The 13,738-nt window shown below is 45.6% G+C and overlaps 1 protein-coding gene across 5 annotated transcripts in view; it reads left to right on the forward strand.

Annotated features, from left to right (window-relative positions):
* Positions 1 to 13,738, forward strand: part of CDK19 (cyclin dependent kinase 19) — a 276,135-nt gene that overhangs the window by 142,658 nt on the left and 119,739 nt on the right. The window lies entirely within an intron of this gene.

Below are 13,738 nucleotides of genomic sequence, written 5' to 3' on the forward strand. Positions count from 1 at the left end.
CCTCTGTTTGAGGGAGAAAAGGGCCAGTTTCTCTAATCTATCACTGTATGGCAACTCCACCATTTTAGTCGCTCTTCTCTGGACCCTTTCGAGTAGTACCGTGTCCTTCTTCAAGTATGGCAACCAGTACTGGACGCAGTATTCCAGGTGAGGGCGTACCATGGCTCGATACAGCGGCATGATAACCTTCTCCGATCTGTTCGTGATCCCCTTCTTCATCATTCCTAGCATCTTGGCAGTGGTGTATGAAAATGCATGGATACAGGGAAGGGGCTCATAAAACAGTAGCAATCTGAACTTAACTGTGAAACTTCATGTACCTTCTTCATTTGCATACAACATGGTTGGTGTTAAACATGTCTCTTTTCAATATTACAAAAGTAGAAAAAAACCTGATGGTTACCTATCAATTAAATACAATGTATAGAACCACCAAAATGACACTGGAGATAATTTCTTTTTTCTCTCTCTATTTCTAGACGGGAACAAGCCTCAGAATATTGAGTATTAAAATTTTCACCCTTTCAGGGTTCTTTCAAAGAGAAAGACACTTCTTTTACTCACACTCACATCACTGGCTACCATCTTTCTAGCATTAAATATCATTTTATTTCTTCACTGATTTTCATTAAGATTACTGCTTAATACTATTTAATACTAGAGGGACTGTATATTTTATTCATAAAAACTATTTAAACCTCACAGTTCATTTCAGAGACCCTGGACCGACAGAAAGTGCACTAGTGCTTTAAAGTGCCATTTCAAAAAGTGCATATGTGCTGTAAACTTTTAAACCTCATAGAGCTTGAAGTACTTAGCTTTGTTCTTGTGCTCTTTAAGAACCAGGACCGTTGCTTGCTTCTCTCAGTCCAACGTGGCCTACGTTTCACGGGATCAAATTACATACCCGCTACGCCACAAAAAAAGAGAAAAGAATTATCACCAGTGTCATTTTAGTATATTTTGGTGGGTTTTTTCATAGTAACATAGTAGATGACGGCAGATAAAGACCCGAATGGTCCATCCAGTCTGCCCAACCTGATTCAATTTAAATTTTTTTTTTTTTTTTTAATTTAATTTAATTTTTTTTTTTTTTTTCTTCTTAGCTATTTCTGGGCGAGAATCCAAAGCTTTACCCGGTACTATGCTTGGGTTCCAACTGCCGAAATCTCTGTTAAGACTTACTCCAGCCCATCTACACCCTCCCAGCCATTGAAGCCCTCCCCTGCCCATCCTTCACCAAACGGCCATATACCGACACAGACCATGCAAGTCTGCCCAGTAACTGGCCTAGTTCAATATTTAATATTATTTTCTGATTCTAAATCTTCTGTGTTCATCCCACGCTTCTTTGAACTCAGTCACAGTTTTACTCTCCACCACCTCTCTCGGGAGCGCATTCCAGGCATCCACTACCCTCTCCGTAAAGTAGAATTTCCTAACATTGCCCCTGAATCTACCACCCCTCAACCTCAAATTATATCCTCTGGTTTTACCATTTTCCTTTCTCTGGAAAAGATTTTGTTCTACGTTAATACCTTTCAAGTATTTGAACGTCTGAATCATATCTCCCCTGTCTCTCCTTTCCTCTAGGGTATACATATTCAGTGCTTCCAGTCTCTCCTCATACGTCTTCTGGCGCAAGCCTCCTATCATTTTCGTCACCCTCCTCTCTCAAGTCTTCTTACGTCTTTCGCAAGATACGGTCTCCAAAACTGAACACAATACTCCAAGTGGGGCCTCACCAATGACCTCATCAACACCTTCTTCCTTCTACTGACTACGCCTCTCTTTATACAGGCCAGAATCCTTCTGGCAGCAGCCACTGCCTTGTCACACTGTTTTTTCGCCTTTAGATCTTCGGACACTATCACCCCAAGGTCCCTCTCCCCATCCGTGCATATCAGCTTCTCTCCTCCCAGCATATACGGTTCCTTCCTATTATTAATCCCCAAATGCATTACTCTGCATTTCTTTGCATTGAATTTTAGTTGCCAGGCATTAGACCATTCCTCTAACTTTTGCAGATCCTTTTTCATATTCTCCACTCCCTCTTCGGTGTCTACTCTGTTACAAATCTTGGTATCATCTGCAAAAAGGCACACTTTTCCTTCTAACCCTTCAGCAATGTCACTCACATACATATTGAACAGGATTGGCCCCAGCACCGAACCCTGAGGGACTTCACTAGTCACCTTTCCTTCCTTTGAGCGACTTCCATTAACCACCACCCTCTGGCGTCTGTCCGACAGCCAGTTTCTGACCCAGTTCACCACTTTGGGTCCTAACTTCAGCCTCCTATGAGGAACTGTATCAAAGGCGTTGCTGAAATCCAAGTAAATTACATCTAGCATATGTCCTCGATCCAGCTCTCTGGTTACCCAATCAAAAAATTCAATCAGGTTCGTTTGGCACGATTTACCTTTTGTAAAGCCATGTTGCCTCGGATCCTGTAACCCATTAGATTCAAGGAAGTACACTATCCTTTCTTTCAGCAACACTTCCATTATTTTTCCAATAACTGAAGTGAGGCTCACCGGCCTGTAGTTTCCTGCTTCATCCCTGTGACCACTTTTATGAATAGGGACCACATCCGCTCTCCTCCAATCCTCAGGAATCACTCCCGTCTCCAGAGATTTGTTGAACAAGTCTTTAATAGGACTCGCCAGAACCTCTCTGAGCTCCCTTAGTATCCCTTTTCAATATTAAACATTCGTGCGCATATACACCTGATGCTTATCTTTGAAGCTTTAATTCTCACCAAAGAAAGGTCGGGTCCAAGATGAAACAGGATAGTTTCTGTAGCAAAAAAACATGCTCTTTCAAATGATAACCACAAACCCTCCCCCCCCCAAAACCTACACATTAGAGTTATTTGAATCTGAAAAACAGTGAAAATTTGCATAAATGCATAAAGCCATATTTTTGGGATGGTCATATCTTCAGCTTCACTTCACTGTAAAAGCTCATATTGCAAATCTTGGAAATACCTCATGGTACATGTCTGCTGGTAAAGTTATACTCTCAGCTGACTTACCTATCAGCAGCAGTATGGAGCCAAACTGTGCCCAAAATTTTCATTTGTGAATTTTTTTGCCTACTTTGCTCACCTATAGAAATGGAAGCAGATTCGCAAAAGATTTCAAACTTGGCACAGAAACTTGCCCCAAGGTGTTATACCAAACTGCTAAATTTCAAACTCCTAGGTAGTTTCCTTCTGCCGCAGTGCTTAAGCAAAGTTGGCGTTTTAATTCACACGAAGCCTGGGAGTGGATCGATTGCTTTTGTTCAACCACTCCTAGCTCCTGACCAAATTGAGATAGATCCAAAAAATTTTGCAGAGTTAAATTTGAAACCCTAGACAACACCCCTGTAAAATTTGGTTGGATTTCAAGGGGGTCGAGCGTGGGCAGTTTTCAGTATTGTTCCTTTAGTCTTTCCTCATACGCGAGGAGTTCCATCCCCTTTACCATCTTGGTTGCTCTTCTTTGAACCTTTTCTAGCGCCACTTTATCTTTCTTGAGATAAGGAGACCAGAATTGAACACAATACTCCAGCTGAGGTTGCACCATTGAGCAATACAGGGGTGTTATGATATTCTTAGGGCTCCTTTTACAAAGGTGCGTTAGGGTCACGTGATGTGCTGAGCCGGGCAGGACGCGTTTTGCTCGAGCTCCGGGGCCCTGGGTCCCCCTGCACCTCTTTCTTATAGGATTCAATCCTTTTTGGATGTGATTTCACCTCTTTACAGTGCATGGACCGTTCTCCACAATCGGGCAGCCCTACCATGAGCGGAAAATCTAGCCGCGTTGCCAAGGACCGGGAGGTGCGAGCCTCGCGTGCTGATATCAAGATGGCGGCGGTGGCTGAGACGGGCTCTGCGCTCCCACTTTCTGCAGCTCATATAGAGGCGTTATCGGCTTCTGTGGTGCGGGCGTTGGACGCCCGATTCGACCAGCTTTCTTCCCAATTAGCTTCGCTCGAGTCAGCTATTACAGATACCACCAGACGCACCGGGGAGCTGGAGCACCGAGTTGCCCGAGTGGAGGACTCCCACGATGCCTCGGCAGCAGAGCTCTCTTCCTTAAAAAGTTTACTTCGACGCCAGGAAGACAAGATTGAAGATTTAGAAAAACGATCTAGACGCGATAATTTGCGTCTCATTGGGCTGCCTGAGACGGTCTCTGATGCTAGCTTACTCCCTACTTTAGAGTCCTGGCTCCAGACTGAATTACCGCTCCCTGCTGGGATGGGGCCCATTCGATTGGAACGTGCACACCGCCTGGGTCGGCGGACCGATGACCATACCCGGGCGCGGGTTACTATCTGTAAAGTCCTGAATTCTGCACATAAGGCTGAATTGATGCGCCACTACAGAAAAAAGAGGAACACACTTGCCTTTGACGGGACGCCGGTCCGCTTGTTCCAGGACTACTCCCCTGCGCTGCAGGACCGGCGTCGCCGGTTTTCCAGGGTCTGCTCGGCTCTTTATGAAAGGAAGCTCCGATTCCAACTTTCTTATCCCGCCACTCTGAGGATCTGGACGACCGCCGGCTGGAGGAGCTATGCAACCGCAGAGGAAGCGCAGGCCTACTTGGATGCCCTGCCCGGTGAATCTGGTCCATCATCGGCCCCTTGAGGTTTTGCTTTCTTTGGGGCTTACTTCCTGGATGGGACTTTGGTTGTAAACGTGCCGGTGGTTTTCCTGTGGTTTTGTGCGGATCGTTTCCTGGCGGGGACCCTCGTGGGAGTTTGCCGGTGGCTTGGCCTCTGCTCTCTTGTCCCATTCTTCCCTCCATGGAGGTTCCGAGTGGGGCCTGTGACTCTATGACTATAGCCACCTTGGATGCTGCCTTGACATTTTGGATCCATTGGGCCTGTTTGAGGACTTGGTCTACCTTCTTTGCGTGGTCTTCCTCCAGTGGCATCCCTTGAGGGGGTTTGTGACGAGCTCGGGGGACTTGTGGTGGGTGGTTTGGTTGGCACTGAACTTTGGACATTCTACTTATCCGCTTGGCATTTTGCGGATTGTTTGATGTTGCACCCTGTTTGTGTGCCTTCTCCTTACTAATTTTTTCTGTGGCTGTGGGATGCTGGTGTGATGTCTGCGTTGCCTCCTTTACACTATTCCCAGGACTTGGGTGTCTTTGCAGTCATGCTTGGGTGACCTGACCCTTAGAGGCTCCTGCCACTTGTTTCGGATGTTTGTGACTTGAATGAGGGGGTATGTTTGTGGATGGGGGTTTGCCTGGGGTACTTCCGTTTGTGTGAGCTTAGTATTTTGGTGCGTTGGTTTTGAGTCCTCCTTCTGGGGATTGTGTGGTTTGATGGATATTTGAAGTGTGTGTGTTTGATGGGGGGGGGTGTGGGACTCGGAGTTTTCTTCAGCTATCCTGTGGGGTTTCTGCTTGCATGTATAGGGGGTGATTGTTTTGTGCTACTTGGTGGGGTGGGGGGGACCAGGGCCCTGTTAACATCTTTGTGACTCCCCTCTCACTCCACGTCGGATGACTGGGGTGGGTGTGTGTGCAGGGCTTGTTGGGGATTTGGGGGGGCTTGGGAAAGGGGGGTGGGGGGGAATGGGGTGGGTTGGGGTGGATGGGTTGAGAGTTGGTGGGGTGGGTTTCAGGGGGTGGGGGGTCCTCCTTCGGTATGTTTCTTTAATGAGTTTGATATGTTTCTTTGCTGGTTTCTATTGTTCACTCAGATTCTTTGGCGATTCCTACTGCTCTGGGGGAGGCTGGGCCCCTGGGGTTGATTTCACCTGCTTTTCCTTTTCTGGCTCTACTTCCCTCCTGCTTTTCTGCCATGAGTACCCCTTTTAGAATTACCTCTTGGAATGTTGGGGGGGATCACGTCGCCTGTCAAGAGATCCAAAATACTTGTTGCTCTACAACGATACCGGTCTGACATTGCTTGTCTACAGGAAACTAGATTGACTGATGCAGAACATCTTAAGTTACGTCGATCCTGGGTGGGGGAGGTGTTTTTTGCTTCCTCTTCGGGTCGCCATGGGGGCATAGCAGTGCTGGTCCGTAAGTCTTCGCCAATAGGTGTTCAGGTTCTTGATAAGTCGTCTGACGGTCGCTCCTTGCTTCTTCGCCTTACTTTGGGAGGTCGTTCTTATCTTTTCTTAGTGGTATATGGCCCTAATTCTGGAGAATCAGCCTTTTTACAGCGATTGCTTCAGCTTCGTTCTCGCTTTCCTGATGACCCGCTGCTTCTTTTGGGAGATTTTAATTTGGTGATGCATCCTGATCAGGATAAATCTAGCTCTTCTGCCTCTTCTTTGGGTTCCAGAGGTCATCTCCTTTCTGATTTCTGTGACTCCCTTTCGATTGTAGACCCGTGGCGTCTTCTACACCCTGAGGTTCGTGACTATACCCATCTCTCTCGTGCCCATGGTACTTGGTCCCGTCTCGATTATATTTTCTTGTCCTCTTCTCTGTTTCCTTCTGTTCACTCGGCGGAGCTTGGCCCTTTATCTATCTCGGATCATGCACCGATTTGGGTTGATGTTGTCTTGGATCCTACGTACCTCCGCACAAAGTCCTGGCGGTTCCCCTTTTACCTTGCTAAGGATGAGGAATTTCGTGCTTTTTTGCAGACTCAATGGGACGATTATTCGACAAATAATGCTCCCCACATGGATGATCCTATCTTGTTTTGGGAGGCTGGGAAGACGGTGATTCGGGGACATATCATTTCATTTCTATGTGCTCGTCATAAGCGTATTAACCAGGGGATCGTTACTCTGGAACGGGCTTTACGTCTGGCAAAGCGGTCCTTTTCTCTTCATCCTTCTCCGGAGACTCGAGACTGCTATTTATCTACTCAGGTGGCCCTGAACTCCCTTCTCCATTCTCGTTCCCAAAAATGTAAAGCCTTTTATCATCATCGTTTCCTTCGCTACGGTAACAAACCCGGCCGTCTTATGGCTCGTTTGGTTAACGCTACGACTGGCAGGAAGCCGATTTTATCTATGCGTACCCAGGGCGGAGGTGTGGTGTCTCGGACTTCTGAGATCTCTGGGGTCTTATTTGATTTCTTTAGTCGGTTATATGAAGCTCCGGAAGACGCTTCTTTGGATATGATATCGGACTATCTTCACTCTTCTGGGTTGCCTCGTTTGTCAGCGGATGCGATTGCCTCTCTTAATAGTCCGTTTAGGGCGGTTGAATTGGAGTCTGCTATTAAATCGCTCCGCTCTGATCGGGCTCCGGGCCCGGATGGGTTCTCGGGTGATTTCTATCGGCTCCTTTCTCCGACACTTTATGGACCTTTATTGGCATATTTTAATGCAGCTGTGGCCCGTGGTTCTTTTCCACGTTTTGCAAATGAGGCCCTTATTACCTTACTCTTGAAGCCTGGTAAGACTGCTGATTTGCCGGAATCATATCGTCCCATTTCATTGATCAATGTAGATCTAAAACTTTTTGCTCGTATGTTGGCTGATCGTCTTGCTCCTCATTTACCTCAGCTTATCCACGAGGATCAAGTAGGTTTTGTTCGGGGCCGACAGTCTGTACATAATGTCCGCAAGGTACTTCTTGCTCTTGCCCAGTGTCAATCTTTCCGGATTCCGACCTTGTTTGTTAGTTTAGATGCTTCTAAGGCGTTTGATAGCATTCACTGGTCCTTCTTATTTCGTACCTTGGAGTATGTGGGGCTCGGGGGGTTCTTTCTAGATGCTGTGCATTCCCTATATTCTAATCCCTTAGCATCATTGCTTGTTAATGGGACTTGTACTGACTCTTTCCCCATTCTTCGTGGAACCCGACAGGGATGCCCTCTCTCCCCTCTTTTGTTTCTTCTTTCTTTGGAACCGTTGCTATGCACTCTTCGGGGGTTCGCGGAGGTTCGAGGTCTCTCGGTCGGTGACTTCGAACTCAAGACTCTGGCGTATGCGGATGATATGTTTCTAATTCTTACCCGACCTGAAGATTCTCTCCCGGCGGCTCTGGATCTCATCTCTGAATTTGGGTTTTATTCAGGGCTGTCTCTTAACTTCGATAAATCTTTGGCCTTACCTTTTCCACCAGATTTACGTACTTCGTGGCGGGGTGTTTTCCCTCTTCGTTGGGCAGATTCTTCTTTGCGGTACTTGGGGGTTACTATTCCGCTTGATTTATCTAGTTTGTACCGGCTGAATGTAACCCCGTTGTTTCAAACGTTACAAAATAGGTTGCACCTTTGGGAGTCCCTTCCTTTCTCACTTTTGGGTCGAGTACACCTGTACAACATGCTTTTGGTCCCCTGTTGGCTTTATGTTTTTCAGGTCCTTCCCCTTTATTTGACGTTTCGTGACGAGCGCCGATTGGAGCGTCTGGTCCAGAAATTTCTTTGGGCAGGGAAGAGGCCTCGCTTGCCTTATAAGCGGGCGGCGACTCCCTGGTATAGGGGTGGCTTGGGGTTATTGAATCTCCGGTATTTGACAGTTGGTTGTGGAATGAGGCATATTAATGATCTCTTTAGGGGTACTTCGGCATTTACTACCTCAGCTCTGGAACTTTCCTGCTTTTCTTCCACTCATTTCAGTGCCTATCTTCATTCTGTTCCTTCTTCAGAACCTGAGTCTCTTTCTATGAAAGTTTTACATCTACCCTTACGGAAGGTTTGGCGTTGGGTCTGTAAATTTCACACTCTTTCTCATTCTGTATCTCCCTTCCTTCCTATTCGTTTCAATGGTTCTTTCTTACCTGGGATTGATGGGCCGAGCTTTGCTCGGTGGGGAACAAAGGGCATTCATTATCTATTTCACTTGGTTAATGATGAAGGCGTCACTAAATCTTTTGCTCAGTTGCGAGCTGAATTCGATCTCCCTGCTGCTGACTATTTTGCTTACATGCAAATCCATCATTACATTTCTTCTTTACCTTCTAGCTCCTTGAAGGCCGCTTATCATGAGACTTTGTCCACAGCCTTTACCCTTGGTTCTCAACAACCGGTCCCGCTCACGTTTCATCACCGCCATTTGAAGGATGAATGCCCTTTGTTTGCCCATTCAAAGCTACGAGATGCTTGGTCTGATGATCTTGCTGTTGATTTGCCTTCTGATATCCTCCTTCAGGCTGTCCGGCGACTGCCTGCTTTTCGTAAATACACTACCTTTTGGGAGCAACATTTTAAATTGATTTTTCGTTTATATATTTCTCCTAAAAGGGCTTATTTGGCTCACTTCCGTCCCCATGCAGCCTGTCTTCGTTGTCAGGCTCCGGAAGCCAGCTTAGGCCACATGTTCTGGACTTGTCCTCAGATACACCTTTTTTGGATTGCTATATTTGCTTTTGTGGAGTCTATTTGGCATGTTACTGTTCGCAGTTCCCCTTTGCTTTTATTTGGGACTGTTCCTCACTACTTTCCACGTTCCAAGGGAGTTGCAGCTTTCCTTAAGTGGTCTATCCTGATTGCTTTGAAATGCATCCTGCTGAAATGGCTTGAAGCTGAGGCTCCGGACTATTCCCTTTGGAGGAGCCGCATGATCTCTCTTTTGATGTGGGAGCGAAGGGATGTGACTGACTTGGCTTCTCGACAGGGTCGTCTTTTCCAGACCACTTGGGAACCTTTCTGGAATACTTTGACCCCTCTGGCTCGTAGCCGGATACTTAATTGATGCTTTGTTTGTACTTCCCTTTTGTGCCTTTTTGCATAGTTTGTTATTCAAATTCTCTGTTAATTTGTGTTTCGAAGGAGGACCCAGGGGTGGGTTTGGTGGGGAGGGGGGTTTGGGGGGTTTGGGGGGGTGGCTCTTTTGGGGACTTTTCAAAACTTTTGAGCTGTTTTTGTATTTTGTGTTACTATGTTGTGCTTTTGATTGCTCAATAAAATATATTTGACCACAAAGGTGCGTTAGGGCCTTAACGCGCAGAATAGCATGTGCTAATTTGCAGCGCGCTAGCCCTTAATGCCAGCATTGAACTGGCATTAGTTCTAGAAGCATAGCGCGGGTTTAGCGCATGCTAAAATTCTAAAAACACTAGCGCACCTTTGTAAAAGGAGCCCTTAGTCTTGTTAACCATCCCTTTTTTAATAATTCCCAGCATCATGTTTGCTTTTTTGGCCACCGCCACTGCACATTGGGTGGAAGTTCTACAATGATACCCAGATCCTTTTCTTGGGCGCTAACCTCCAAGATGGACCCTAGCATCCTACCTTTAGCCTGCTGAGTTTATTTATGAGCCTTCTATGAGTCTGTTATTAAGACATGGGGAAAGCCTCTGCTTGCCCTGGATCGGTAGCATGGAATATTGCTACTCCTTGGATTTTGGCCAGGTACTAGTGGCCTGAATTGGCCACCATGGTCTGACCTAGTAAGGCTATTCTTATGTTCTTAAGATGCCCATGTCAAAAGCACGTCTGCTATCCTAAGCACACTACTGGGCAGGGCTCTGGGTTTCTGGCCCAGAAATATCTAAGAAAAAGGACCATTTAAATTAAATGATTAATTTATGGAGCATGTATGGTTGGGCAGACTGGATGGACCGTTTGGGTCTTTATCTGCCGTCATTTACTATGTTACTATCCAATTGTCGTGCCTTCCAGGCAAACCAATCAATCAGATTTGTTTGGCATAATTTTTCTTTGGTGAAACTATTTTACTTTGGATCTTGAAACTTGTTGGATTCCAGTAAACTCATTATCCTTTCTTTGAGCAGTGTCTCCATGACCTTTTCAACTACAAAGTAAGGCTTACCAGCCTATAGTTTCTCGCTTCTTCTCCAACTCCACTTTCCAATCCTTTGGATCCTCCTTCCCCTCACCCCTCTCTCCAAGGATGTATTAAATCTTTAAGAGGACGCACTAGAACCTCTCTGAGCTCCCCCAGGATTCTGGGATAGATCTATCCGACCCTATGGCTTTGTTCATTTTCAGTTTTTCTAGATGTTCAGAAACACTTTCTTTCGTAAATGGTGCAATATCAACTTCATTTTCATATGTACCTTTATCAGCCAACTGAGGTCCTACTCCAAAATTTTCTTTGGTGAAGAGAAAACAGAAGTATTTATTAAGCACATCTGTTTTTCCCTCGTCCCCTTCCACATGGCATTTTGCATTTTCACAATTCCATTTCTAGCCTTTCTCCATTCACTAGTATACTTGAAAAAGTGTTGTCACCCTTCTTTATGTTTTTAGCCATTTGTTCTTCTGTCGGAGCTTTTGTCAGTCATATTTCTCTCTTCACGTCATTCAGTTTTATCCATTAATCTCATCTGTGTTCCTCTTCTTGCATTCTTTTATGTTTCATGAATGCCACCTCTTGCGCTTTTATTTTGTCTGTGTCTTTGTTGCAACCCCTCTTCACATACTTATCCATCTATCCACAAGTCATATGTATCCAGGTCATAGAGTCATAAAACATGAATATCCATCTTGATGAGAGTTCTCCACTGGAATGTTGTATTTGATACAAACAACAAGACTTGAATTCATAGCTAGGAGTTTCAGCAACTTCATATATGGCGACTCTGGAAACTATCTGGCTGCTATTCAGCTGGTGGCAGACTGCATTTATTTAAACACTGATCATCTCTAGCTAGATTAGCCCTGGATGTTTAGTCTGGGCACCTGCACTGAATATCAGGGCTAAATTTGTTGGGGATAACTGCCAGAATCTATGCAGGCAATATTCAGCTGGGACTCGTGTAAGGCCCACACTGAACATTGGCTGGGACCTGCATGACTAGCTGTTTACTTCTAAGAATTTTCAGTCCCCATCTTGGCTTTCCAAAATGTTCCTTCCTTCCTACTCCTTTCCCCCAGCCCATCAGTCTCGAAGTCCTCTCTTCAGGAACGAGCCCTCCCCAATCCAATGGTAGTTACAAGGGGTGGGAGTGAAGGGGCTCTGCTCCTTCCCTCTGCTCTCTTGAGCTGTCCTAAATACACCTGCTTATCTTGACTATGCAAGTGCCGGCACTAAATATTGCTGACACCCACATAAACCCCCAGCTCCTTCCCAACACCACTTCCTGTACTGCTCTTAACCTGCCCACTTTTTTGTTGGGTTGTCTGCAGAGATAGTTCGGGGGCACTTAGGTAGTTATAAGTGATTTAAGCAGGCAGGCGAGGTTCTTGTCCACTTACATCACTGAATATCAGCTGGTATGAATTCAGGCCTTACTATAAGTCCCAAAAGTAGTATTCAGAATAAAAAGCCACAGGAATGACACTCCAGAGGGGTAAACTCAGAATCAAAATCAGGTAGTAATAATGCAAAGAATGGTGAATACATCATGACATAGAATCCCTCTGGAGACAGTGACAAAAACAATAATGGAATCACAAGCAGTGCAGGATAATGATAGAGGTTAGGGAAGAGACTATATATCAAATAGAAAAGAGATCTCTGACAACACAGTAGGCTGAGCAACGAAGTGAATCAGGGTCCTTTCTGAAGACATCTGTCTTTCATTGAAAGTGATAGCTTGTGTCTCCTTTAATCTGCTTTTCAGAGTGCAGAGAACAGGGTTATGCAGTCAGGATATTGAGCAGCAGAGAAGGGATGGCTATGCTGGATGTGGGTGGGCTAGGGGAGCCTGACGCTCTGTCGCTGTCACCATTGGTTAGAAGAGAGGAGATTCTTCTTCACAGTTGGATCAGAATTACCTCTTGATATCTGTCTTCCATGGAGGAAGGGGGGATATTTTTCTTCCAGCATTTGCTAAGAATAACTTAAGCATGGGATTTGCAACTGCTGTTCCCATGGCAACGTTCCTTGCGAGAAGCTGGCAGGACCATGGACCCGTGTTCCTGTTTTCACAGCTGGAAGTACCAAATATATTAATTGGAATGTAAGTAGGTCAGAACTCACTAGGGTTTTACTTTGAAGTTTATTTCTCAGTTTCAGTAGAATTTTTTTCTGTTTTGCGTCTTTGATTTGAATGCTACTGTGAAGCACTATACCAGAATGCTAACAAGCTTGGCTATGAAGCCAGTTTATGCCTGAATACACGGCTTGGGCTGTTTACTCCCTCGAAGAAGTGCAGCAAGTTCATCAAACAAGATCTTCCCTTGCTGAAGCCGTGCTGGCTGGTCCTCATCAAGGTGATCAATGATGTGGTCCTTTATCAGCGCCTCTAACATCTTTCCTGGTCCCGAGGTCAGACTTACTGATCTGTAGTTTCCCGGATCTCCCCTCGAACCTTTTTTGAAGATCGGCGTGACATTCGCCACTTTCCAGTCTTCCGGAATCCTTCCCCATTTGATCGACAGATTGGCTATTAGTTGAAGCAGTTCAGCTATAGTCCCTTTCAGTTCCTTGATTAATGTCGGTTGGATGCCATCCGGTCCTGGGGATTTATAATTTTTAAGCCTATCAATCTGCCTGCACACCTCTTCTAGACTGACCGTCAACCCTGTCAGTTTCCCGTCCTCATTTCCTGCGTATAGCCTATCAGCTTCCGGTATGTTGTGTATATCCTCTTCGCTAAATACAGACACAAAAATATGTTCAGTTTGTCGACGATGGCTTTGTCCTCCTTTAGCACTCCCTTTATTCCATGGTCGTTTCCCCTTAATATAGCGAAAGAATGGTTTGAAGTTTTTCGCCTCCTTGGCTACTTTTCCTCATAGTCTCTTTTGGCCCTTCTTACTGCCTTGTGGCATCAGCTTTGATGTTGTCTGTGCTTTTTCCAGTTTTTGTTGATTTTTTACCTTTTCCATTCCTTAAACAAAGTCTTCTTGTCTCTGATCGCTTCCTTCATAGCTACAGTGAGCCACGCCGGTTCCTTGTTCTTTTTTC

The sequence above is a fragment of the Geotrypetes seraphini genome, chromosome 3 (genome assembly GCF_902459505.1).
Source record: "Geotrypetes seraphini chromosome 3, aGeoSer1.1, whole genome shotgun sequence".
In the NCBI taxonomy this organism is placed as follows: domain Eukaryota; kingdom Metazoa; phylum Chordata; class Amphibia; order Gymnophiona; family Dermophiidae; genus Geotrypetes; species Geotrypetes seraphini.